Genomic DNA, 27,412 nt, shown 5'->3' with positions numbered 1-27,412 from the left:
GGTAGGGCTCTGGTTAACAGTTTCATAGGATCATAGGAGGTTACTAGGCTATAGGTCCTGAGGCCCTTATAAGCATAGCCAAGAGTTTAGCCCATGTTTAGACAAATCAGCACCCAATGCACCTGTCCAGCAGGGACATGTTTTGAATCCCAGGGGTATATATTCTGTTTCCCATCCAGTTATCCAGGTTGCGCTTATAAAGGGGTAAAGAGATATTCTTCTAGATGGGGAAGAGGGAGTCTATTCCATTGATGGGGGAGTCTCTGGGACACAAATATGTCTTGCCAACAAGTCTTGTTGATGTCACAGACCAGGTTGAGGCCATGCATGCTGGTTACTCGAGTGGAGCTTGACTTGCAAATATGCAGCAGTCTCATCAAGGTGGGGGTCTGTGATTACATTGTATACCAGACAGAGGCCACCATGAGGAGTCTGTATGAAACTGAGTAGAGGGATAGGGCTATTAGCATATCAGCATATGGTAGTTGTTTGAGGCCCTGGATTCTCCTGGTGAGTGACCTCTGTGGTCTCTCCAGCTGCTGCATGTGCTTTGTGAGGTACATGGCAAAAGGAGCATTGTACTCAATAATGAGCCTTATAAGGGAAGAATACAGGGATGTTATGACCTCCTTGTCCCTGGATGAGATACCCTTACTTATGAGGTAGGCCATGTAGAAGGCTTTCCATACAACAGAAGCAGCATGGTGGTCAAAAGTCAGGTTGCTATCAATGTGGGAGCCCAAATCCCTCATGACTGATTGAGTGCTTAGGACATTGTTATTAATGTGAAAGTTTGTGCGGACATCACTCTCCCCAAAGGGGATGATGATGCAATTTTTAGTATTCAGCTTGAGGCCATGTTTCTGGCACCAGTCATTTGTCTGAGCTAGACCCTCTTGCAGGATGTCCACATCACTAGGGGAATTGATGACAGCATCCAGCTTGCAGTCATCTACAAACTTTGTCAGCCATAGCCCACTGGTTTTGGCCTGCACCTCAGAAAAGTATATCCCAAATAACAGAGGCCCCAAGACCGAACCCTGGAGTACGCCACTTGTTATGGGTCTACTGCTTGAGGTGGCTTCCCCTATTTTGACTATGTGGGTTCAATCAGTGAGCCAGTTTGCTACCCACCTGGTAACATATGGCTTGATGCCTAGTTGAGGGAGTTTATCTATTATTCCCAAGTAGGCAATAGTGTCAAAGGCTTTGGCCAGGTCAAAGCAGGTGGTGTGTACCATCTTCCCCTCATCCATGACTTTGGTGACTTTCTCAAATAAGTCGACCAAATTTAGCAGACATGATCACCCCTTGAAGAAGCCAAACTGAGTAGGATCAAGTGTTTGGAGGTTGCCAATGTCCTTGTTAATGAGGTCCATGATAATCCATTCCAAGGTCTTGCAGATCAGGCTAGTTAGGCTGATGGGTATATAATTTCCTGGATCGGTGGATGCTCCACCTTTGTGTAAAGGGATGACAGTGGCTGTCCTCCACTCAGCTGGGTTGAAGCCAGTACTCAGGCTTTAGTTGAATAGGGTGCCTTATGGTGCTGCAAGTTCCTGCCTAAGTTCACGTAGGATGCAGCCTGGGAGGTTATCGGGTCCCATGGAGGCAGTATTTTTTGCCTTTGAGAGAGCAGTGATGACCTGTTCCCTAGATATAAGGGGAAGGGGGCAGATACTGGATATATCGTGATTTACTGATGGGGGGAGAGAGAGGTAACGTTTTTGCTGAATCTGTCAGCCTGCAAGTCTGCTATATCTACGGCATTTGTATATGTTGTGTCCTTGACCATCAATTCTGAACAGATCTGTGTGCTTCCTTTGAATGTGGCCAATTTGGACTCGATGCTAGCTTTGGTGGATTTCACTAGTGCTCTTATTGCTTGTTCAGGCTAAAGAGACATTGCTTCCAATTGGGTACCTGCTCCTTCCTGGTCTGGGAACAGCATTTTTTTCCCTTTTTTTATAGAGTTTGTTTATTGCAGGTGTCCACCAGACGGGTTTACTTTTCCTTGCGGAGTATGATTTAGTCCTGTCAGGTACTCCTGATTCCATGCATCTATATAAATGCTCATATAGTGCTTTGGTGTAGTTTTGGATATCAGTGCCAGTTCCAACAGTGGGGAGGGGCTGTGATGCTGCTTATACCATCCCTTAGGAGGCTGTAATCAGCTTTGGAGAAGTTTTTATGTCCGATCCTAGCTAGAGGGGGGTTGAGGGAGATGATGACTTCAAAAGTGACTCCTTTCTGGTTGGATTTTACCAGGGATGATGGCACTGTAGGGATGCTGCAGTAGTTGCTCATGTTGGCTAATACCAAGTCCAAGATATTATTACCCCTTGTGAGGTTCAATGGGAAACTGTTTTGATGTACCTGCATCTAGCACCAGTGCTTCAGTGCTTGTGCATATTGATAGATCAACACAGACTGGAGAGAACAAAGATGCACACTTTTGTGTGTTTTTTTTCTATGGTATCTGAACACTTTACTATGCAGAAGATATCAGAGCCAATGACTAAAACTAAATGCCAAGAAATGCATAATTTAGGAAGCAATCCCTCCCTGGTAACTATCATATTAACAACACATCCCTTAAAGTTGACCTAATAGTCATGGACTTATGGTACCACATAGACAATAATCTAGCCTTTGACCATCACATCTTCAATAGTGAGGAAATCATTCTATGTTGTGCAACTTATAAACAAAAGTATGGCATTTAGCCTCAACAATTCATTGTTTCACTGTATTTGGCATTCATCAGACCTATCATTGAGTACAATGCCCCCTTTGGTATGTACCTAACCAGACATATCGAACAACTGGAACATCCACAGAGGTTCTTCACTAAAAGAATAAAATGTCCTCTGCAGACTGTCTCAAGGCTCTTTCCCTGTATTCTGTCTCCTACAGGCTGTTGCCAAGATATCTATGCCTGGCATACAGGGCATTGTCAGACCCCACTGTGATGGACTCCTGCATATATACAAAACATACAGCAGCAGAATTACCCATTCTAAAGATGTAAACTTTGTCAGTGGTATAAATAGGACCCACTGGAGAGACAGGTATCCCAGAGACTACCCTGTCTCTGCAACAGGCTTCCTATCCATGTGAAGCAGAGTACCTCCCTAACCCATTTCAAGTGTGACTTGGACAATCGGTTGGGGAACAGGAAATTCATCCCTGGTTTGGCAGCTATGTCTCTAATGGACATGGGTAACCTGTAAATGGCTCAGCTGTCAGAGTCCTGCTTGTAAATTGTTCACATCCCAAGCCCCTGCTTACACTTATCAAGGGTACTAGAACTTGTCAGAGATTTAGGATGCATGACTACTCTTAAAAAGGCCCTTGTGGTCGTTAGCCTAGTAAACACCCATGAACCTATGAACCTAAGAATCAAGTATAAAACATAATTAATGTGAATGCATCCACACAAATGGAAGTTCCTCCTGAGTCAAACTGTACAAAGTATGTAAATCTCTAGGCATGGTGGAGTTTTTAATTACATTTAGAAACAGATGTTTATAGACAAATCGTATGAAGCCCCCATAGCTCTCAACCTTTTAACAGAAGAAATCTGGACAGAGCCTAAAATAATGTGAGGCAAAGGCCCAAAAATATGGACAGATATTGAATACTGATGTTATAGACTTAAAAAGTTGTTAGAATAACAGGATTTATGTTAGCATGCATTTTCTGAAAGATATAGCCTGAAACTCAAATGTATGTTATTATTTAGCAATCCTCTGTGATTTGCCAGAAAAAAACAGAACTTTTATGAAGAACAGACAAAAAATATGAGACAAAATTCTGGACATTCTGAAAAAATCTGGACAGTTGAGAGATATGCAGGCTCCTTCCACACTACATTCCGAATCCCCAGTTCACACTTCATGGGCACACTTTCTTGTGTACCACTGCTCTAAGTGATACACTGCCTTCTGATGAAGCATATCCATGAGATCATACCATGTACCTCTGCCGAAGCAACTTCAGCTTATATTTCTACTGCAGAAGTTAGTACTTTCTTTGCATTGTAATTTGTAACACAGCCTGAAAGATTTATAAACACGCAGCACAGCAGAACACTGCAGTACCACTGGTGTGATTGTTCTTTATTTCTTCGATGGAACATGCAGCAGATGCATGAGTACAGAATTGTTTCTGTCTCTCATGGGTTAAATATCTTAAATGCAATCCTCTCTTCCTTTTATCCCCATGTCTATAGATTTCTTCTTTTTCTCCCTGCCACTGATAAGACCAGCATGTGTAATTGAGATAGAATCCATCTCCTGTCTTTTAATCTGACATAATGTTTCTCTTTCAAACAGGCTTATTCATTAAAATGGATGAGCCATTTTGTTGTTGGGATTTTTTTTCTCCCAGGATTTGGTTTCTCTTTGAACTGTGCATAATTCTGAGTACAACAGACATTTCATAAAAAGGGAAAAAAATCCCAACTGTTTTTGGTTATTATAGTGAGGTTCCTCTCTCTAATATCACAAAGTGACAGCTTTTTTGTGTGTACAACTCTCTTTTAATTTCACTAAAGCAGGCTCTGTCAAGATTAGAAAAAATACATGCTGATAGTCAGAAGTGGTAGATATCAAATAAGTATTACGAGGTCCCCAGATATAAAACAAATGCCAAACTGATCATTAGAAATTAAGGCATGCCAGACTTAATCAAGCATGTGCCTTGGGTACTATATAGTTCTGAAAATCATCTCAAAAGAAAATGTTCCTCGTATGCCAATGAAAGTGATTCTGAATTTCAGATAAAGAAGAAGCATTGTTAAAAAGCAAACAGGATGGGTGATACAGAACAATTCTAATTAACATGTAATTAGCATATAATTAATAGGGAGATCTCAGCAATGAAGAAAGCTTGCAATGTAACTTTGAAATGTAAAGCAGGTTTTCATAGAAGTGAATAGCATAATAAAAAAACATGGAACCGAAGTACTAAAGGTAAAAAAAAAATGATTCTCTTTGGAAAGCATGTGTGATATGTTGTCAAGTGTGGAAAAAAAGATTTTATGTTGCCACTAAGAGGTATGCCAAGAAAAGAATTTGCAATTAAGACACTATGACAGTATTGACTGATATGTTAGGTTAATATGCAGTAGTTTAAAAAAAAACAGGAAATGTTAATAATTTAATAGTTATCAAATATTGCCTGCAGTTGATGTATTGTAATATAATTAATAGTGTTAAACATGTATTTGCAGACATGCTCCTCAAGCTGCCTAACCCAAGGTTTAGCTAATTCTTTAGTCCTTGACGAATGATACCCTGAAGATGCCTCTCTATAAGGGTGGCCTTACATCTGGCCTAGGTAATTACAGATCTATCAGCCTCACTAGCCTCATTTGCAAAGTCACAGAAAATATTGTAACTGACCTCATAAACTGTTATATCAAGAATCTTGTTAGAGATGACCCCCAACATTTGCTTTTTGTGAAGAGTTAATTCTGTGTATTTAACCTGGTAAACTTTGGCAAAAGGAGGCTGTAGATGGTGACTATTCACTGCATACAGCATATTTTGATCTGACTATGGCCTTCAGCAACATTTCCCACAATGGCATCATAGCCCATGCAGGTCTTGAACCTAGGACTCTGTACACTATAGTCACAACACTAAAACACTAAGCCATCTGAGCTGTTACAAAATCTAATTGCTAAAATATTGACCTGTAAGTAGTAATATGGCTAGTAAACTGGCTGAAAGACAGCAACTCACAATATGAATTGCACTGCCTCATCAGAAAGTATGAGTGACCAGTGTTGTCCCATGATGCTCACTGTGGGGACCTCTCCTTTCTGGAATTTACTTCTCAGATACCCAAGGAGAGAGCCAAGACAAGACCTCTGGCTAACAAAGGTCGCAGGCAACTGCAAAGTGGGGATTTCTGTTATGTCAACCTCTGACATCCAAACCATCCATAATGAATACTACCTAGTAAACTCTTGGTGGACTAAAAATGGGCTCAAACTAAATGCTAACGTGTAGTATCAACATTTTTGGTAGACAAGCCCTCCCCTCATCATACTGTATAGGAAACACACTGACTCAAAATGAAAATGTAGTTAGAGGCCAGGGTCGTTGGATCTATAGCTCCCTCTCTTTTTACCATCATATGACAACAGAGGCCAGAAAAATTTTTATATAGCCAAGCTGATTGCCAAAGGAATATCATCCAGAACTAAATCGATAATCACTCTCTCATACTCAGCATTGATCAAGCCAATTCTGAAGTACAGCTTCCCCCTTTGGAAATGTATCTCACAAAGCATCTCAAAAAATTAGAAGGATCTCAAAGGTTCATAACCAAAAATATCAACAGATTGAAGTCCCTGAGCTATCAAGAGTGGATGGAAACACTAACCTTTTATCCATTGTCTTATAGACTTTTGAGGACAGATCTCTCTCTCATTTGATGCATCATTACAAACACAATTATACTGGCCTTCCTCTTTCTGTGCAGTTCTAACATCTCCACCAGTGTTGGAACCAAGACCAAAATTTTCACCAGCAGATAAATAAAACATAACGGAGATAGAGGTCTATAAGCCAGCAACTCCAAAACCTCTGGAATAAACATCATCTGCATGTTATGCAGTGTATCTCATTATCTTCCTTTAACTATAACCGAGATGACTGGATGGGAATCCACAAATTTAATCTGGGATTGATTGGTTTGGTCCTCCTGGAGAAAGGAGATGCAGCCTGAGGGAGAGTACTGGCAAGTTGTGAATGGTCATAAGTCTCAGTGTTCTAGGAATATCTATGAATCAATGAATCACTTCAGAACTGGGGACAAAATTTATAAAAATAAACGTGAATTGGCCAATGGCTAGTGGCTGCTATAGCCCTTCTGTTGTACAAGCTGTTATCTCTCTGACCTTGGGTAACATCATAGGTAAACGTATCACTTCACAGAATCTTCTACCATGGATGCAGATACCCATCCAGTCCTTCAGTACAGCAGAAGAAATTTAACTTGGTTATGGCCTGATGAGACTGGTGTGGTAACATAGTACACATGTGGAGATGAAATATCTTCAAACTGTCTTGCGGAGAGGGGAGGATGTTTCCTTATTTGCACTTTGCCTCCAGAAGGACAATGGGAAGGGTGTGCGATTCTCTCCTCTGATGGTAATGAAAATATCCTTCAAAAGGTACAATTCTCTGAATAAGAATTGCTTTACTTGCAGCATAATGTGTATCCATCTAAAAAGCAGTGTCTGTACAGTGGTGTGTTGTTTAAACCATGAAGAATGAAAATCAGTACTTTTCCTCACAAACCTTAACCTTAACTTCACAATCCCGACACTTAAAAAAGCTTAAATCTCTGTAATGATTCAAGTTAATTCTGAACTATAGTTTTGTTCCATTTTAATTATTTTTAAGAAGGTAAATTAATTCAGACCACAAAAGTAAATATAAATGCCATATTTTAAGTACAGAACAAAAGTAAATGTAAATGAAGTACAAACATACAAACATGCAACTCTATATCTATTTGTATATCTATATAGATATGTAGCTGCATAGATATATAAATATGGGTGTGGCAAGTGGCCTAAAACCTAGTAGATTGATGCTACACATGGACAGGGGCAGCCAGTGCTGATCATAGAATCGCTCAGCTAACAACAACCATCTAACTATGGTCAGTAAGGGCACTCGGGTTTTTACATGGCTATGCTTGTAAAGACCCATGGGGCCATTAGCATAGTAACCTCCTATTAGCCTATAACATTGAAATCACCAGAATCGACACATTCTATGCATGCTTTGTGGAATATCCTGGAGAGAACTAAAGCAAATATGTGTTTTGTTTTCAGGGGCAAGCCTTTCTGCACCTACCAGATCCCCTGATAATTTTATATACTAAGATCTTACAGTTCCCAGGAAAGGAAATATTCCCCTACTTGGGGATTGTCAGTCTCACATACCTGTCAACCACTTGTCTGTGTTGACCAAATGGTGTTGTTCTACTGGGTATCAGAGCACTTGTCATTCGCTGCAGTGCTTGGCACCCATATAAATAGATAGATATATGGGAGTCCTAGCTTAAACTAAAGCTGCAGATGGTCAGCCTGTGTAGTGTCAACCCACATTGGTTGACATATGCAGATGGTCAACAGCTGTGTGAGATTGACAATTCCCAGAGTAGGGGAATATGCCCTTTCACTGGAGATTGGGTGATGTCTGAGTCAGCATATACGATTAGCAGGGAGTATGGTTTGCACAACTCACACCCACCCTGACATGGGTGGTCAAAGTCGGCTTTCCCCCTTGCAAAAACAATGTACTTCTCTTTGCATTATACATATATGTGTGTGTGTGTGTGTGTGTGTGTGTGTGTGTGTGTGTGTGTGTGTGTGTGTGTGTATATGTCTGTGTGTACACATAGATATGTATAGGCACACACATACAAAATGGATGAATGCATGAATTAGTCCCAAAGGCAAACTCAGAACAATATAAAGAAAAGATTTCAAAAAAAAAAAAAAAAAAAAAAAGATAAAAAAGTAAACAAATATAGAAGATATGAAAATAAGGGTATTTCAGCTTTAGAATCAATGACATTAAATTTTGAATATAAACCATGTCGAAAATAAAAAAAAAATAATGTCCCAAAGCATTGCAAATGATGTTTTTATTTCCATCCACGTTACACGACTCTAAATAAATATAAAGATGCCTCATCAGGCTTCATACAAATGCAACCTCATAGGAGATAGCACAAACTGATAAAAAACTCACATTAAATTATATCTGCTAGATTTTAGATGCAGTCTTAGAGTACACACATTTATTTATTTATTTATGTATTTATTTATGTACAATATTATAAGAAGAAAACTTTGGGTTTCAAATGTTTGTAGAACATAGTGTCAGTCAACAATAATGCGCTTGCCTTTAATGTTTATGACTAAAAAGCTCTAGGTTTGATTCCCACTGTAGGTGATTGGATTACTTATCCACTGCTGATAATGCAGTGCAGCATTCAGGAGGTACTGCACTGCTTAGTCTGTCATCCTTGGGATGAAACATTTACTGAGGTCCTATCTGCCTGCACTGGTGGTAGTTCATGCTGATGTTAAAGGTCTAAAGGCACTTGTCAAAAAGAGTCCGTGGTCTTCAGTCATAAAACAAGAAAACTGCCCATTCATCATATAATATATCATTATTTGAAATACTTACATAAACTTGTATGCACTTCTTTTTTATCACTTATGCATTTTTGAATTGAAACTTCTTAAGCCACGCTAGTGCGAATTCAGAGTGAAACAAAAAGTGAAACGGAAATGGAACTCAGACCCCATCATCAGTGCTGGGCAAATAGTGTGAGTTCGCCTCATACACAGGTAGTGTGACTTCCAACTCAAACTTTGCTAGTAAACACACACACACACACACACACACACACACACACACACACACACACACACACACACACACACACACACACACACACACAAACACACACCATGCCTGGTTTCACTCTGAACTCTCATTAGCCTCAAATGTACTGTATTTCACTGAATTTGTTTAAAACTAAAACTTTAAGGATACATTTGAATTGACTAAAGATTCTATATAGCCATTTATACTATTGATATAAATTCACAAAAACAAATGATAAACAAACAAAAAGAATCTAGTTTTGCAAAAACATTTTGCTATTGCTTTGAATGTACTAGTTGATATTTAATCAAATACAGTTCTCAGTGCTATTTTCCATCATTTATACATTGCCAGAGTGTTGGTGATATACCACATGCAGGACGAGTTTTCACACATATTTAAATAAATCACTTTGGGGCAATATATACCATTTTAAAAAAAGCTCACTGACTGAAAATCTCACCCATTGACTACATCTACCTATTATAACAGTAATAGCTACACAAGTAAAGGCAAAAGAATATCATCAGTTTTGATGTTCAAACTCATTAATAACAGCAAGCAGGTAAACCACATTCGAAGCATTCCACCTAGGTAAGACGGTGCTTCAATTTAGTTTTGGGACATTTTAAATTATAGACTACACATACCAAGCTTGAAACCCAATGATATCTGAATACAACACAGTGCAAGTGAATACAGAAAATGCAAGCCAAAGATCATTACGTATACTATTTAAAACATCAAGTGTGGGTAACAAACACCCGCTGACTTAGCACAGGTATGCCAAAAACCTTGTATAAAAATGGACTCTTTTAAAAGTGGTACCCAATTTGTGATGCTGAAGCACCAGATCGTTTTTAGGTTACAAACTGTATGACAAAACAATAACTTTATTAACATGACCTCAAATAGCCCTTTGTTCAATACCCAATGTGTGATACAGGTTGATTGAGTAATATATACAACAGTGCAAAGAATTAAACACTAAGAACTGTAACAGAAACAGAAAATGACCGCATAACAAATAAAAAAAAAAGAATGCACGTGGTCGCCAAGAGCAGTACAAGTGAAAGTTCTATGAGGAAGTGTGAAGGAGCTTATACTGTACTGTACCATTTGCTTTCCTTCACACTTTCTTACAGGAGTTTCACTTCTACCACGCATGGTGACCACGCACATTCTTTTTCTTACCTTCCACCCTTTTATCCACTGCCAGAACTTTATTTCTGTGATCATATCATTAATATCTCATTTCTTTTTATCTAACAACTCATTGTATCTTACTTTCGACAAAACTCTTGCACATACACCCCCGAATTCAGCAAGCTCTGCATGGAGTGCCTGAATAGTGCAAGAGCTGCTGCACGCAATATGGCCGCCAAGCGATCCAGGAATGAGCCCCACTAGACTGTTCCCACATGGACACCACTGCTATATGCTAATTACCTCATTTGCTGGTGAAAACCATGCAAATGAGGTGAATTACCAATCCAGGAGGCAGGCAGGTGTCTGTGCAGAAATAGTGTAACCTGCAGAAATGTATTCAGTTAGTAACCGAATGCATTTCTGAAAATTACAAAACGGAGGCATGACAGCTCGAAAGAAAGCATGTATTCAATGTAGTAGGCGTGCCAATGGCCATAAACAGTTGCAAATTTTTAAAAAACAAATTTATTTTTTGGTCAATCTTTTAAGCTTAGGGCAGTGGTGCACAAATGGGATCAGGCCGAAAATAAGAAAAAAAGGTGGAAATAAGCTTTTATACCCAAATCAGCATTTTGCCATAATAGTCAATGGCACACATAAAACAACAATAACAGGGAAGAGTGGTTCTAAAGGGGAAGGCTAAGTGTGAGTGTGGTAACTAGGAATTAGCAGTCTGTTTTATGCAAATGAGGGGATTTATACTGAATCACAGATTTCCTCTCAGTGTTAGCTTGCACCCAACCATGAAGGTGCAGCAACACCATTTTATAAGTCTAAGAGGTAGATGACCTCATAAGGGGGAGTGTCATGCATGCTGTAAGCTTATTGGAGCTCTGCGGCCCATGTTTGCTCTTAGCTAAGCACAGCTAAGGAAGGGTGTGTGTCTGAGGCTAGGCTACCTAGCAGTGTTTACATTGCCTAAATGGGTGTGTGCGCCATGCACCGGGTTTTAAACAAAAAAAAAAAACACAGGAAATAACAACTCTGTTCACATCTGAGCACTGAGTATGTGCACCGCGCCTTGGGGCTTAACCTCGAAGACAGTGGGAAGGGAAAACAGCAGCAGGAAGGCAATCAAGGAGAACTAGCATAGCTGGCAGGTGAAACATATCAGAATCAGCCAATTACCCATGGAACAGCCTAGCACACTACTATAAATTATGCAAACACCTTCCTGCCTGGATTTTCCCACAAACTCCACACCACAGGTGTACACAAAAGAGGAAATTTTACCTGACAAAACTAACAAAATGTTAGTGGCTGCTGTAGCTCTCATACATCAATCTGTGCAAGAGGCTGATGTGGTGAGGATGTGAATGCTGATGACCATCCCACAGTGAGGAGGAGGAGGAGAAGAGTATGCAGACCCAGGGTAACCTACCAGGGGGCTACATGAGCTGGAGATTGTGGAGTGCTATAGGGTGGAAAGGGACATTCTACAGCAAATTGGTGAGCTTTGCCAGCCACGCCTCTCACACAAAGCCAAGAGCAGGGAATCCATGCCAGTGGATACTAAGGTATATGTAGGCTTAAGAATACTAGCCACAGGTACCTTCCAAAGGGCAACTGGAGATATCATGGGGATCTCACAGGCATCAGCATCAAGTGTACTCCACCAGTTCCTGGATGCCATGTCAGCACATACTGCTGAGCACATATATTTCCTCAACACCTGTGAAGCATCGACCAGCAATATGCATCTCTTCCACCAAATAGCAGATTACCCTAAGGTAGTGGGTCTTATAGACTGCATGCACATACACATCAAACCACCATGCGGTGAGTGGGGAAGGGTCTACATAAACCGCAAGGGCTTCCCCTCCATCAACTGCTAGGTCATGTGCGATGCCCATGGCATTATCTTGAATGTGTGTGGTGGCAGCTCTGGAAGCTATCACGACTCCCACATCTGGCATATGACACAGCTTTCCTAGTCATTTGCCAGTGGGGACATCTCATATGGCCACCTAGTGGGGGATGCTGGCTATGCACTGGAGCCATTGCTGATGACACCCCTCAGAAATGCACACACACCAGAACAAGAACTCCATAATGAGGCACACTCACAAATGAGAATCATAATAGAGCATGTGTTTGGGATGCTCAAGTCATGGTTCTGCTGCCTGGACATATCCAGTGGAGCCTTGCCGTACTCTCCAACTACATGTACACAAATGTTCATGGTATGTGCCATGCTACAAAATATGATCCTGCGGAAACAGCTGCAGCAGGAACAGCATGGGGCAAGGGCACACAGCCCCCCACCATTTCTTAGGCCATCACAGGCACAGAGGGACTCAGAGGAGGAGCTGCCTGCCCATGCAGGCAGAAAGAGGTGTGCCCATTTTGCCCAGGACTTGGCAAAGAGGCAACACATAGCACATATACTGACACGGTAGAGACCCAGGGAATGACACCTCTCTCTGACTCACACATACAGTAAAAGGGATGCCAAACATGACACTACCTGTACTTTACCATGTATAGGGAGTGTATTATGTGCATATAACATAATCAACCCTCCGGCACCATCCTCAATACTGGCACAGCCACAAGGTAAGTCACTCTTCCTATCAATTACTGAATGGAGTAGTATGTTCTGATAGTTGAATCTATGGTATGGCTGCAAGCATGCAAGAGAATCCGGTGGCTGAAAGGGATGGCAGCAGATAGTGGACACCTAAATGGGCAGCATGAAATCCATAACAAATACTGGTGTCAACATACTAGGCAGTACTAGGCAAGGTGGCAAATCCTACTGCAGTACATGTGGTGGACCAAATGTGTGTCCATAGGACACATACATGCATGTCAGTGAGGCTCACATACCCACCATCAGCCTCAGCCAGCAGGACAGGTGTAGACGACCATAAAGAAAGGCTGGGCTGAGGCCTCCAAATGATGGCAATAGTGAACAGCCCCTCACCAGACCTACACAGACATACTACAGCAGGTCTGGCAGTTGTATGTTAGGTCTGATGCATAAGAAGTCTGAAACTGAAATGTAGGTCAATAAAACCTCAGATATGTAATCTACTGATATGCCTCCAGTCTGCATGATATGTCAAAATAATAGGAAATGAAAGCCAACAGAGTACCTGAAATACCAGTACAGTCATAGCAAATATTTAAAGTCATCAGGTGTGCCCCCTCCCCCACAATCCTATGTAGAAATGCAGTAACATGTAAGTGTGAGGAGTAGTATCAGTGGAGCACAGATTACCTGAGCTGGCCCAATCTACAGGATAGTGTGCCCCTCCCCCACAATCCTATGTAGAAATGCAGTAACATGTAAGTGTGAGGAGTAGTATCAGTGGAGCACAGATTACCCGAGCTGGTCCAATCTACAGGATAGTGTGCCTCCCCCACAATCCTATGTAGAAATGCAGTAACATGTAAGTGTGAGGAGTAGTATCAGTGGAGCACAGATTACCTGAGCTGGCCCAATCTACAGGATAGTGTGCCCCCCCCCCACAATCCTATGTAGAAATGCAGTAACATGTAAGTGTGAGGAGTAGTAGTGGAGCACAGATTACCTGAGCTGGCCCAATCTACAGGATAGTGTGCCCCCCACAATCCTATGTAGAAATGCAGTAACATGTAAGTGTGAGGAGTAGTATCAGTGGAGCACAGATTACCTGAGCTGGCCCAATCTACAGGATAGTGTGCCCCTCCCCCACAATCCTATGTAGAAATGCAGTAACATGTAAGTGTGAGGAGTAGTATCAGTGGAGCACAGATTACCCGAGCTGGTCCAATCTACAGGATAGTGTGCCCCCCCCCCACAATCCTATGTAGAAATGCAGAAACATGTAAGTGGGAGGAGTAGTATCAGTGGAGCACAGATTACCTGAGCTGGCCCAATCTACAGGATAGTGTGCCCCCCCCCACAATCCTATGTAGAAATGCAGTAACATGTAAGTGTGAGGAGTAGTATCAGTGGAGCACAGATTACCTGAGCTGGCCCAATCTACAGGATAGTGTGCCCCCCCCACAATCCTATGTATTAATGCAGTAACATGTAAGTGTGAGGAGTAGTATCAGTGGAGCACAGATTACCTGAGCTGGCCCAATCTACAGGATAGTGTGCCCCTCCCTCACAATCCTATGTAGAAATGCAGTAACATGTAAGTGTGAGGAGTAGTATCAGTGGAGCACAGATTACCCGAGCTGGTCCAATCTACAGGATAGTGTGCACCCCCCACAATCCTATGTAGAAATCAGTAAAATGTAAGTGTAAGGAGTAGTATCAGTGGAGCACAGATTACCCGAGCTGGTCCAATCTACAGGATAGTGTGCCCCCCCCCCCACAATCCTATGTAGAAATGCAGTAACGTCTAAGTGTGAGGAGTAGTATCAGTGGAGCACAGATTACCCGAGCTGGTCCAATCGACAGGATAGATTGTTGCATGTGTACAATATGCAGAGGACTGTGTGTTAGATTGTTGTGTGTTTAATATTGTCTGGAAGTGGTCAGCATGTAGGCAAGGAGGGTTGTGTCTCGGTGGGCTGTGGGCTGTACTGTGGTTGACAGGCCCATGTTCCGACAACTGCAGTGCCAAACACAATCTTCTCAGCAATACCCATGTCAGCAGTCGTCCATACTCACTGTCCAGATGTCAATATCTGTCACCATCTGAAAGATGGACATGCCATGAATGTGGCCCATACATACACGCAGTACACAGGTGGAAGTACCCTAGACAGAGTGCATAAAATGTAACTGTCAATTACACACAACTTTGGAATTTTACATACAGGTTGGCAGCACATTAGTTGTCCATGTAGTATGGAATATGATGTAGGCTGGCCAATCACTGGCCACTGGCTACTCAAGTCAGAAGTGACAAACTTCATGACACCCATGCAGATGGGAACTGAAAGTTTGATTGCTGAATCCTACACTAAGGCATGGTATGAGCACATCCACTCATGCATGAATTGTGCCATCCTAAGCAGAACCAAGATGCTCTCCTCCAAAAAAAGGAAGCCAATCTGGTGGTCCCCTGCCATAAACAAAATTTACAACTAAAGGAAGAAACTGTTGCAGAAAAGAGGAAAATCCCAGGAAGCAAAGAACTCCCTTACCAGCCTCAGTAAGAAGCTGAGATCCCTCATAAAATCCTCCAAAGGTAGTTACAAAAATAAAATTGCCAAAGATTCCAAAGACAACCACAAGGCATTCTATAACACTGGCAAGAATTTAAATGGAAATGTTCAGATCTGCACTGAGCTACAACAGAATGGCATTAAATATACTGATCCCAAGGATATTGCCAATATCCTGGCAGATCAATTCAGTGCCAACTTCACCCCCCTCTCACCCCCTAAACGGCCCATTTCAATACCGGAAGACTGCCAAATTCCATTAATAACAGACACACAGGTAAAAAACGCACTCTCCAAAGCTAAGAATGCAGCATCCATGGGACCAGATGACATCCCTGGCTGTGTACTACATGAACTACAAAATGAACTGGCACTTCACTTAAGTGTCATGTTTAATCATAGCCTCACCTCAGGCTTCGTGCCCACTGAGTAGTGCACAGCTACAGTTATTCAACTCCACAAGGGGGGATCCACCTTGGATCCCGGGAACTACCACCCCATTAGTCTGACAAGCCTTATTTGCAAGGCCATGGAACGTATTATCATGGAACTTATAAACAAAGACATTGGTAACCTTCAAACACTGGACCCCACCAAGTTTGGGTTCATGAAAAGCTGATATTGTCTCCTGAACCTGATTGATTTCTTCGAATCAGTCTCCAGAGTTGTGGATGAGGGTAAGGTGGTCCACACAGCCTATCTGGACCTTGTCAAGGCCTTTGACACTCTCCCCCACTCTGGAATCATGGATAGACTTACTAAGCTGGGCATTAATCCTTACATCACTCGATGGGTTGCCACCTGGCTTACTGACAGAACCCACACTGTAAAAGTAGCCGGATCCAAATCCAGCTCCAGACAAGTGACACGTGGAATACCTCAGGGTTCAGTCCTGGGACTGCTCTTGTTTGGCATCTACTTCTCTAAAGTACAGGCCAACACTAAAGGACTCTGGCTAAGAAAGTTTGCAGATGCCTGCAAAGTGGGAGCCATTATTGAATCCCAGAATGATGTGGATACTCTACAAAAGGGACTTACAGAATCAGATGCTTGGTGCCAGAGCCATGGGCTCAAGCTCAATACCAAGAAATGTATAGTTATGCCCTTTGGGAAAAAACATGTACCTGTGAATTACCACATAGGTGGCTGTACACTAAACACCAAAAGTGTGATAAGAGACTTAGGCACACAGGTGGACTTCGATAGTGCGTTTTTTACCTGTGTGTCTGTTATTAATGGAATTTGGCAGTCTTCCGGTATTGAGATGGGCCGTTTAGGGGGTGAGAGGGGGTGAAGTTGGCACTGAATTGATCAGTCAGGATAACCACATTGCCACAACAGTCAGAAAGTCCTTCTATGTGGCACACCTCATCACTAAGGGCTTTTCATCCAGAAAAAAAGAGGTCATTGTCCCACTGTACTCATCCCTCATTAGACCCATTATAGAATACAATATATATATATATATATATATATATATATATATATATATATATGTATATATATATATATATATATATATATATATATATATATATATATATATATATTGATATATATATATAGATATGTACCTCTCAAGACATCTGCGACAACTGGAAAGGTGCAGAAATACCTCACTAAAAGAATCACAGACCTAAAGCAGATGCCCTATGCTGACCACCTTAAAAAACTCCAGCTATACTCTATCACATATCATCTACTCAGAGGCAATCTCTGCTTAACATTCAAGGCCATGTCAAACCCAGAACTGATGGACATGCTACACTTAAAGAAATCCCAATGCGTCAGAGCCACACGCTCCAGGAATCTAAACCTTGTCATCACAATAAACAAAACATGGTGGAGGAATAAGTTCCTGACCCAGAGACTCCCCAGACTCTGGAATAGACTGCCCATACATGTCAAGCAGACTACCTCTTGGGCCCTCTTCAAAAGGAACCTTGACGATTGGATGGGAGATAGGAAATTCCCCCCCAGGGATCACGTCAGTCGTCCTGCTAGACTGGGGTCCAGGGAAGTAAATAGTGTGGGAAGAAATAGCCAGGGAATTGTTATGGCTAGGCTTGTATAGGCCCTAGGGCCGATAGCCTAGTACCAACCTATGAACCAATGACCACAAAAGGCACAGTTATGAAGTAATGAGAAACTGTCTATGTCCCCTCACAAGGCAGCATAAGGGGAATGCCCCAGGTATATCTGTGAGTCAGCTGCAAGTAGCTTCCATGTCACACATGCACTCAGCTCATCCCACTATCAGCCACAGATTTATCACAGGTCATATCATTGCTGTTGGGAATGAGTACAGTATGACCCCACTTCTGTATGGGAATACCCACAGAATGCAGCATGCTGAAGAGGTCTCCTATGCAGGTGTGTCCCTAGCTGTAAGCAGCACCCTGCCTGCATCCAGACCAATGAATCAATATGGACAGGAACTATTGCCATTAACACCTCACACACTTACCCTGTCACTCCAGGGGAATCCACTGGCTCGCAGCCTGGGAATGTAGGAGTGACAGAATGCACTGGTCTGATACAGATGGATGGCATCACTAACAAATGGCCTACAGTCCTGTCAAATGCCTGTGCTTCACCCATAGTGCCAATGTATGTTTTCTCTTGGGGTCTGAACTAACAACCTAACATGGTCAACAGAACACAAATGCAAGGCCATGTTGACAAATCCCAGTAGCATGCCCCTCATGTCCTACTGCAAGAACTGTGGACCAATCCATACATACTGCTGGGATGAAGGGCCAACTATAGGGATACTGTTCAGATATCACTTGCATAATGTTAGGAAGAGGATAAAATAGAGTGGGGGTGTAGAAGCATGGACGTCATGGAGTGTGTGAAGTCTGAAACTCTGATGTATGCCCATACTACCCCTGCCTGGAAACCCAGTAATGGATGGCTACAAACCTGCTTGTAAATCACAATGTGAAGGGAACCAGATATATGAGCCCTACCTCTGGGTAACCTGGGTGAATCTGTACAGCTGAGGGGTATGGCCACAGCAGGATATGGCCATTCTGTTAAGTCTATATATATGTACAAAAAGGGGATCCTCAGCCACCATAGTACCAAGGTGCTGGACCATTTACACAGACCTATCAGCAAGTGTCTGCAACTACCCCTCCAGAATGGCATGGGTGCGCAAGCATGTGTAGGCTGCGGACCACAATACTGGACTCAGCTTCATTCATCTTGTATTTCCCAGGAAATAACTGTGAGCAAATAATTATATCTTTCAGTAGTTGACATAATACATCACAATGTAAAACAGTACATATGTCTGAATATTTCTGTTAACACCAACCACGTAACACAAGCAGTACAGACAGCAATAGTTACAGTATCCCCTATCTGTCACCCATTGTGACTCCATATTGTCAACCTATCTACAGATATCCTACAGAAACAGGTTGCTAGCTGCAGGTGCAGAACACCAAACCCTGGACTGGAGTACAACCCTACCTGGAATGGATTCATACACTCAGTACAGAAGTTCATACTGGGCATGCCCCTACACTTTGAGAAATGAAGCCTATTTCTGACAACACAGTGGACTATACATATCTGTCATTTGCAGATGTCTGTGCACACACACCAACTTGTACATCATTCATGCTTCACACACACATTGGATAGGAATAATCACACATATCCAAGGCCAACCCACTATAATATGTCAAAAATACACAGACAGAGATGTGGGGAAGAGAGAGACAGACAGTGACAGAAATAATTTGATTATGAGGCCTGTACCACCCACTACACATCCAATTGGCCGATATCACATGATGTGCTGATGTCAATCACTGTAGACATTCTTTATGGTAACCCTCAGCCCTATAGTGTCTATGGTGCTTGTGATAACTGTGCAACACAATAGTACAAAACAGTATTCATGAAGCATTTGTATACTCAGTCTTGTCAAATGTAAAGTTGTGTGTGACTGAGTGTGTGTATGTGTGTGTTTTCAGTGGAATGATTTATGGCCCACTCACACACACTGCACTTTCCATTGCCCACGTTAGCACTACTGTTGATGTCAGTCACCTTAAAATAACCATTTTGCTAAGTCTCAGGCCTATAAGCTATGTGACAGTCACAATAACTGTGTAATGCTGTAGTATAGGAAACTAGTGAGGTAATAGTTCTAATCCCAGACATGGCAACTTTTAAACTGTGTGTGTGGAGGTGAATGATTTTGAGGCCATTCACACTCACTACACCTCCCATTGCCCTACTTTAGCACTCTTCCTAATGTCAGTCACCTTGAAATAACCCTTTGGCCAAGTTTCAACCCTATAAACTATGTGGCTGGCATGATAACTGCATCATACTGTATTGTAACAAACTAGATAGGTAGGAGTTCTAATTCCAGACATGGCAACTGTTAAACTTTGTGTGTGTGTGTGTGTGTGTGTGTGTGTGTGTGTGTGTGTGTGTGTGTGTGTGTGTGTGTGTGTGTGTGTGTGTGTGTGTGTGTGTGTGTGTGTGTGTGTGTATGTGAAGGATTTTGAGGACATTCACACTCACTAAACCTCCCATTGCCCAACTTTAGCACTCCTGCTAATGTCAGTCAAGTAAACTGTGTGTGTGTGTGTGTGTGTGTGTGTGTGTGTGTGTGTGTGGTGTGTGTGTGTGTGTGTGTGTGTGTGTGTGTGTGTGTGTGTGTGTGTGTGTGTGTGTGTGTGTGTGTGTGTGTGTAGTGTGTGGTATGTGTGGTGTGTGTAGTGTGTGTCTGTTGTGTGTGTGGTGTGTAGTGTGTGTGTGTGTGTGTGTGTGTAGTGTGTTTGTGTGTGTGTGTGTGTGTGTGTGTGTGTGTGTGTGTGTGTGTGTGTGTGTGTGTGTGTGTGTGTAGGTGAATGATTTTGAGGCCATTGACACTCACTACACCTTCCATGCCATTCACACTCACTACACTTTCTATTGCCCTACTTTAGCACTCCTGCTGATGTCAGTCACTGTGAAATAACCCTTTGGCCAGATCTTAGTCCTATAAGCTCTGTCACACTTGAGATAACTGTGCAATACCATAGTGTAGCAAACTAGTTAGGTAGTGGTTCTAATCCTGGTTCTGGCAACAGTGATAATGTGTGTGTTTGTGTGAGAGAGTGTGTGTGTCTTTGTTGATACCTGATTTTGTGGACATTCACACTTACTGCACTATCCTTACCCCTCCTTTAGCACTGCTGCTGATGTCACTCACCTTCAAAGATACCTTTGGACAGCTTTCCACCCTACAAGCTCTGTGGTGCTTGTATTAACTGTGTAATACTATAATAGCAATACATAGCTAGGTAGGAGTTCGAAACTCAGGATTGGCAAGTGTGCGTTTTTGTGTGTGTCATCAGTAACCTTTGTGTTTCTTGGGTGATTGTGTAATAAGAGGATCCATTGCTGTACAGATTTTGCTGCATTATTATATTGAGGACCTATACGTCCCAATGTCCACATTACAAGGCCAACAGTTATCAAACACTGGAGAGGTTGTTGTAGACAATCCACAGCCATAAATGTCTACTGCCATGTGCAATGACTATGTGACAGTATGGATTAGTGAACAATATAGGCAACCATTAAAATACCCAGAGACCACTCTCCACCCATGGATCATACACAAACATGCTTAGCTCTTTCTTTCTTTCTTTCTTTCTTTCTTTCTTTCTTTCTTTCTTTCTTTCTTTCTTTCTGTTTGTCACACCCTCTCTCTCTCCCTCCCTTGTAGATGTGGAAAAATACATCTGATTGCATAGGCAGCAGCTTGACCTTTGTAGGTAATGCTTATGATCAGCTGATGGCCTGTGCATGAATTGGAGTCCCCCACTTGCTAATTGCATGAGGAACAGTTGCGGTATCATACCTATAGCCAATTGCATGGAAACACACTCCCATAACTATGCACTTCATGCAGGTGTTGGACCTTCTCCTTCACTATGAGCAGGACTTTGTGTGGGTGTGTAACAAACAGCATCACAGAGGGTAGTTGGAAATACCTCTTACAACAAACACTGTGAAGACAGGCCAACAAAGTGGAGGGGATGTTCCAGACATGGGGACAGAATGTAAGTATTGCTGTTCTACATTTGAAGTAATGTTGATTTAACAGGGTTTGTTTGGATATGGCTGTTCTGCATAATTTAAAGTCTGGCATGACAGCGTTATGTGGTTGAGAAAACTGTCACATGTAGGACTATCTGCAGACTGACCAGAGTTTGGAGTCTTATATATGATGTGTTACTCACACATTTTCTATCTTTATAAATGCAGTAGCATACTCTGATGATTGCAGTCAGTAAATGGTAACATCCATGTGGTTACTGGCTTCATATCCCTCAGAAGAGATATGTCACATCAAACCCTGTTACACCAGCAATTTTCTCAGTTTATCACAGAAATATGTCTATATTGGCCCTGTGTTTATGCCTTTGTACCCCAAGTCTGTCACCCTTTGTCCATATGTCATGCAGTAAGAGGTGGATATATATATATATATATATATATATATATATATATATATATATATATATATATATATATATATATATACATACAGTACCTCTTTTTTACTGGCATCATTCCTGATATCAAGCCAGTGATATATTAGACTGCCAGACAACTTGGACATTCTGTTATAGTCTGTACAGTAGTGAGGTCTGTGTACTTATGGTGATTGTTGACAGACTGTCATTATTGTGTATCTGTGTATTGTGAATGTTATTTGGCCTCTGTACAGACTGGGGTAGATGTCAATGTTCTTGATCCTGTTCTATTTGATGCTGCATGCTACCCAGTTTCTGGTACCATATCTGCATATATGTTTGTAGAGCCAGACTGACACATGTCCCATACCATAGTCAGGCATCAGACTACACTGTGTATTGGCACAGTATATGTAGGGTTACTGTGTGAGTGGCTCATATGAGGGTGGTGTTGTTCACACAGTCCATATACTGTAATATTAATTAGGATTACCATAATGTGACTGTTACTGTGTTGAGTCTGGTTGTGGATATGCACTTTCACACTGTTGTCTGTTACTCCATGCTGTTAGATGCCTGTAGTGCCTGCTATATTTGCAATTACATGTGTATTCCCCATAGATAAATTGGGTTAGTGTTGTGGAAGTCTGCCTGTAGTTTAGACAGTGCTTGGTGACGTGCCTAGCAGCTCAGTATATTCTCCCTAGTGTGATGTTATGTCCAGATATTTGTCAGATGTACTGTTGCCTGGCCACCATATGTGTTGTGTATGTCTGACAAAGCAATGGGCTGCTGTGAAGATGTATGCCACTAACTAGTGGGAAGTATGTGGGCTTGGGACCTCTGCTCCTCCAGTTAATATGTGTTAGGACAGACAGGAGATTGTGAATGCATCAACTGTGTGAGCTTATCTACTCCAGTATTTGTGATATACCCACATTTATGTGTTAGGACAGACAGGAGATTGTGAATGCATCAACTGTGTGAGCTTATCTACTCCAGTATTTGTGATATACCCCCATTTTCATGGTTTTAAACATTCCCTTTGTCAGGCTTGGTCCACATTTCTTGCACTAGGGAATTCTGTGTATATCTCTCAACTGACCAGATTGCTTCAGACTGTCCATATTTATTGTTCATATGTCTGCTGTATTCCACAGAATCATTACTGTGATTTATGTGGTACTTCACTATGATGATTTTATGATGTCTGTCAGGAACTGATGACGTACGTTAGTTTCAGAAGAGCCTTCCTTCACAACATGTATGTTGACACAACCCCTGTTACTGTAGCAACATTCTACATTTATAACTGCAGTACTTACATTATTTTCCCTTGCACTAAGAGGTTGAGAGTCATGGTGCTGATTTATGACTCCACTACATGTTATGAGCATGTATATATATATATATATATATATATATATATATATATATATATTAGATATATATATGTAGATATATATATATATATATATATATATATATATATATATATATATATATATATATATATATATATATATATGTATATACATACAAATATATATATATATAAATATATATATGAATATATATATATATATGAATATATATATATATATATATATATATATATATATATATATATATATATATATATATATATATATGGGTCCCCTTCAGTAGATGGAGTGTTTACAAGTTCTAGCCACATATGGCCGAGACCATATGTTCGAACTTGTAAAAGTTTGATCGGACTGAATGGAGATCTTTGTACAGTGCAGAAGGGGAAGATTTCTCATTTCCACAATGTAGTGCGATCTCGGAGTTGGTATATTTAAGTAAGTTGGCTGTGGGGGGTAGACCCCCTGCTATAGATATTTAGTTTTGTGTTTTGTTGTTTTATTTTTTTTTACTTCAGTGTTTGAACTTTTACGAGTTCGAACATATGGTTTCGGTCATATGTGGTTCGAACTTGTAAAATATATATATATAAATTAAAAAAAAAAAATATATATATATATATATATATGTGTGTGTGTGTGTGTGTGTGTGTGTGTGTGTGTGTGTGTGTGTATATATATATATATATGTGTGTGTGTGTGTGTGTGTGTGTGTGTGTGTGTGTGTGTGTGTGTGTGCATGTGTGTGTATGTGCATGTGTGTGTATGTGTGCACATGTGTATATATATATATATATATATATATATATATATATATATATATATATATATATCCATATTCTTGTTATGTGTAAACATGAGTGTTGTATATACCTTCTCAGATGTATCCCACCATATTTATCTGATATGTGTATATTTAGATATAAAAACAGGACTGATTCAATACTATTTTCACTAACAAGTAGTAAACAATTGTAGTAGTCAAAGGAGTTGTTTACTACTATTCAAGCAACAGACATTTTTACAGCTTTGATGGCTTAGTGGTTAAGTGCTGTGACTATAGTCTAGAGGGTCCTGTGCTCAAGGGCTATTTATTTTGTAGGTAGGCAGAACAAGGACTGTTGGATACAGAGTGGTTAAGGCAGTTTAGAGCAGCTTTAAGCATGTTTACACGAGTTTGCGTGACTGTAAGCAGTGCTAATGTATGGTTAAACATATAGACACTTACACCCTGTAGGCTTCACTTACCAGTGTGCAAATCTGCTTAGCATTTAAATTTAAGGAATGGTTAAACCTGCTAAGCATAGCCTAGCCTTGGTAACCACTAATCACATTCCAGACTGATAAAACTTAATTTATTTTAATTTTAATTAAATCTAATTCCTGTACATAAAATGCTTCTATGTGCTGTCATTACAGTAGCAAGGGGTGTGCGTATACTGTATGGGACACCTGGCTATACATGGGTAGTACCACAATTTGTTCTCTTTGGATTTGTTTCATACATGGGTAGTATCCCAAGTTATATGCAGTCACACTTGCATGTTACACCAGGTACAGTGCACTGGTTGACAGAAATAATTTAACAGATATGGTATCATTACGTTAGTACTTTTAACAGTGCTTTTTCAAATAAGAATAGATTGCAGATTATAGTACTGGAGGCATACACCCCTGCATGCAAAGTTGTCTCTGAGTACTAAGTATCTTGTTCTACGTGTTTGAGCTGTATGTTTATATGTACCTCCTACTGGATATTGATCTGACATGTTGATATTAACTGTAGACTACTATGTACTTTGGACATGTCATTGGGGACAGCTAACGTAGTAATGACATATCTTTCAGTTTCAGATATGTGTCTTTCAGTACATTCATCCTAATGCATACCCTGTTGGGTAGCTACTTTCTGGCTGTCCATTGTACAGAGTGCAGATGTTAAGTATTGCTATGGCCATACCACTATGCAGGTGTCCACATTGTATTGTACTGTGGGCCTGGACACTGCTGTTAGTTCCGACATATGGGACATTCCTTAATGCATGCCGTACCCCATTTCCTTGCCTGTGTGAGGGAGATGACTGAGCTTCTGGCCTAGAGTTTCACATAGAGTGGGTGGCAATACATCACAGGACAGGACATGTGGAGACAGCCAACCAACATGTGGAACATATTCCCAGATTTCTGAACAGATTCTATTTCATTAGTGCTGCTATACACATGGTGGATCAATAGCTTGACAGAGTTTGCGCGGGCATGCATTTACTGTGCGACGTCACGACTGGCAGTGATATGTCTCTGACATACCTCTCCACTGGCACACTGTCCATAGACGGGCCATATGTCTGCATGTCATGTTTTGTGTGTTTGCCACACAGTTGCAATCAGTAATTACTCACATCTATTGGTATTACCGATGGCATATTCCTCATCAAGGATGTTACAACAATCCCAGTGACATCTGCAACTGTCTCGATGTATTACAGCAGTAGGTCCAATCTACCCCAGTGTTTGTGCCTCTATGCCCATCTAATGATATAAGAGTTGGTGCCGAGCTTAGTGAGTGGGGACTGTTATGAAAGGCTTTGGCAAGATCAGTGTAGGCTGTAGGTGTCACCTTGCCTTCATCCACAGCTCAGGTGACTGACAGCAAGAGGCTGACCAGGTTGAATGAGCAGGTATGACCTAACCTTCACAAACATAAACTGTGTGGGATCCTGAGTCTGCAGATCCCATATCCATGTTTATTAGGTGCATGATGATGCATTCCATAGCTTCACATAACAGACTTGTCAGGCAGTTGGGGCCATATTTCCCAGGGTCATTAGTTACACCTCATTTGTGGGGAGGAGTGACTGTAGCAGTGCAAAATTCAATAGGGGCAAAGCCTGAGGTGAGGCTGTGCTTTAACAGGGCACACAGGTAAGGTGCCAGGTCACTGTGTAGTTCATGTAGAACACAGCCAGGGATATTCTCAGGTCCCATAGAGGCTGTAATCGTGGCCTTGGACAGTGATGTTGTAACTTGTGCCGCAGTAATACTGGGTGCCTGGTGGTGTACTGGTATTGTGATTGGTCCTTTGGGGGGGAGTGAGGGGTACTGTTTGCACTCAAGATGCCAGCCAGTATATTGGCATTATTTGTTGGCTCAGTCTGGGGGGTACCATTGTGTAGTTGCTCAGAACAATTCTTGGTATTGCCATGGAAATTCTTTAAATAAATGTATGAGGCCTTGTGGTTGTCTTTACTATGTGCTCCAAGTCTGTTCTCACAGATAATTTTGTAGTACTTGATGAGGGATCTCAACTATTCATTGAGGATGATAAGGGTTTATTTCCTGTCTTGAGACTTCACCTTATTCCACATCAGTTCCCTTCTTCTGTTGTACAGTTTCCTTCTGTTGCACAGTTTTCTTATGGAGGTGAGGGTTCTGGTTGTATTGGGTAATGTGGTATCCATGCATTTGTGTATGTGTTCATAGTGCATTGTTGTTTGATTCAGCTGTCATGCAACTACTCTCCATTTGCATGGCTGCCATGAGTTTAGCCACCTCTGCTTTTACGAGGTCATAGTTAGCTTTGGAAAGGCTTTTCATGGTGTTTACCTGTACAGTGGGGGGTAGGATGGCTGTGGATTTCCAAAGGTGATTACTTTGTTTTCAGATATAACAAGTGAGGTGTTGACTATTGGTGTAGAGCAACAGTTGCCTATGTTAGTGTTAGGAAGAACTAGGTCCATGTGATGGCATGTGCATCAGTACATGAGTAGCTTTCCCACTTAATGGTGGG

Source organism: Protopterus annectens, chromosome 9.part0, assembly GCF_019279795.1.
Source record: "Protopterus annectens isolate FY-2018-M chromosome 9.part0, PAN1.0, whole genome shotgun sequence".
Taxonomy (NCBI): domain Eukaryota; kingdom Metazoa; phylum Chordata; order Ceratodontiformes; family Protopteridae; genus Protopterus; species Protopterus annectens.
The sequence above is the reverse complement of the archived record's forward strand: the minus strand, read 5'-3'. Positions refer to the sequence as shown.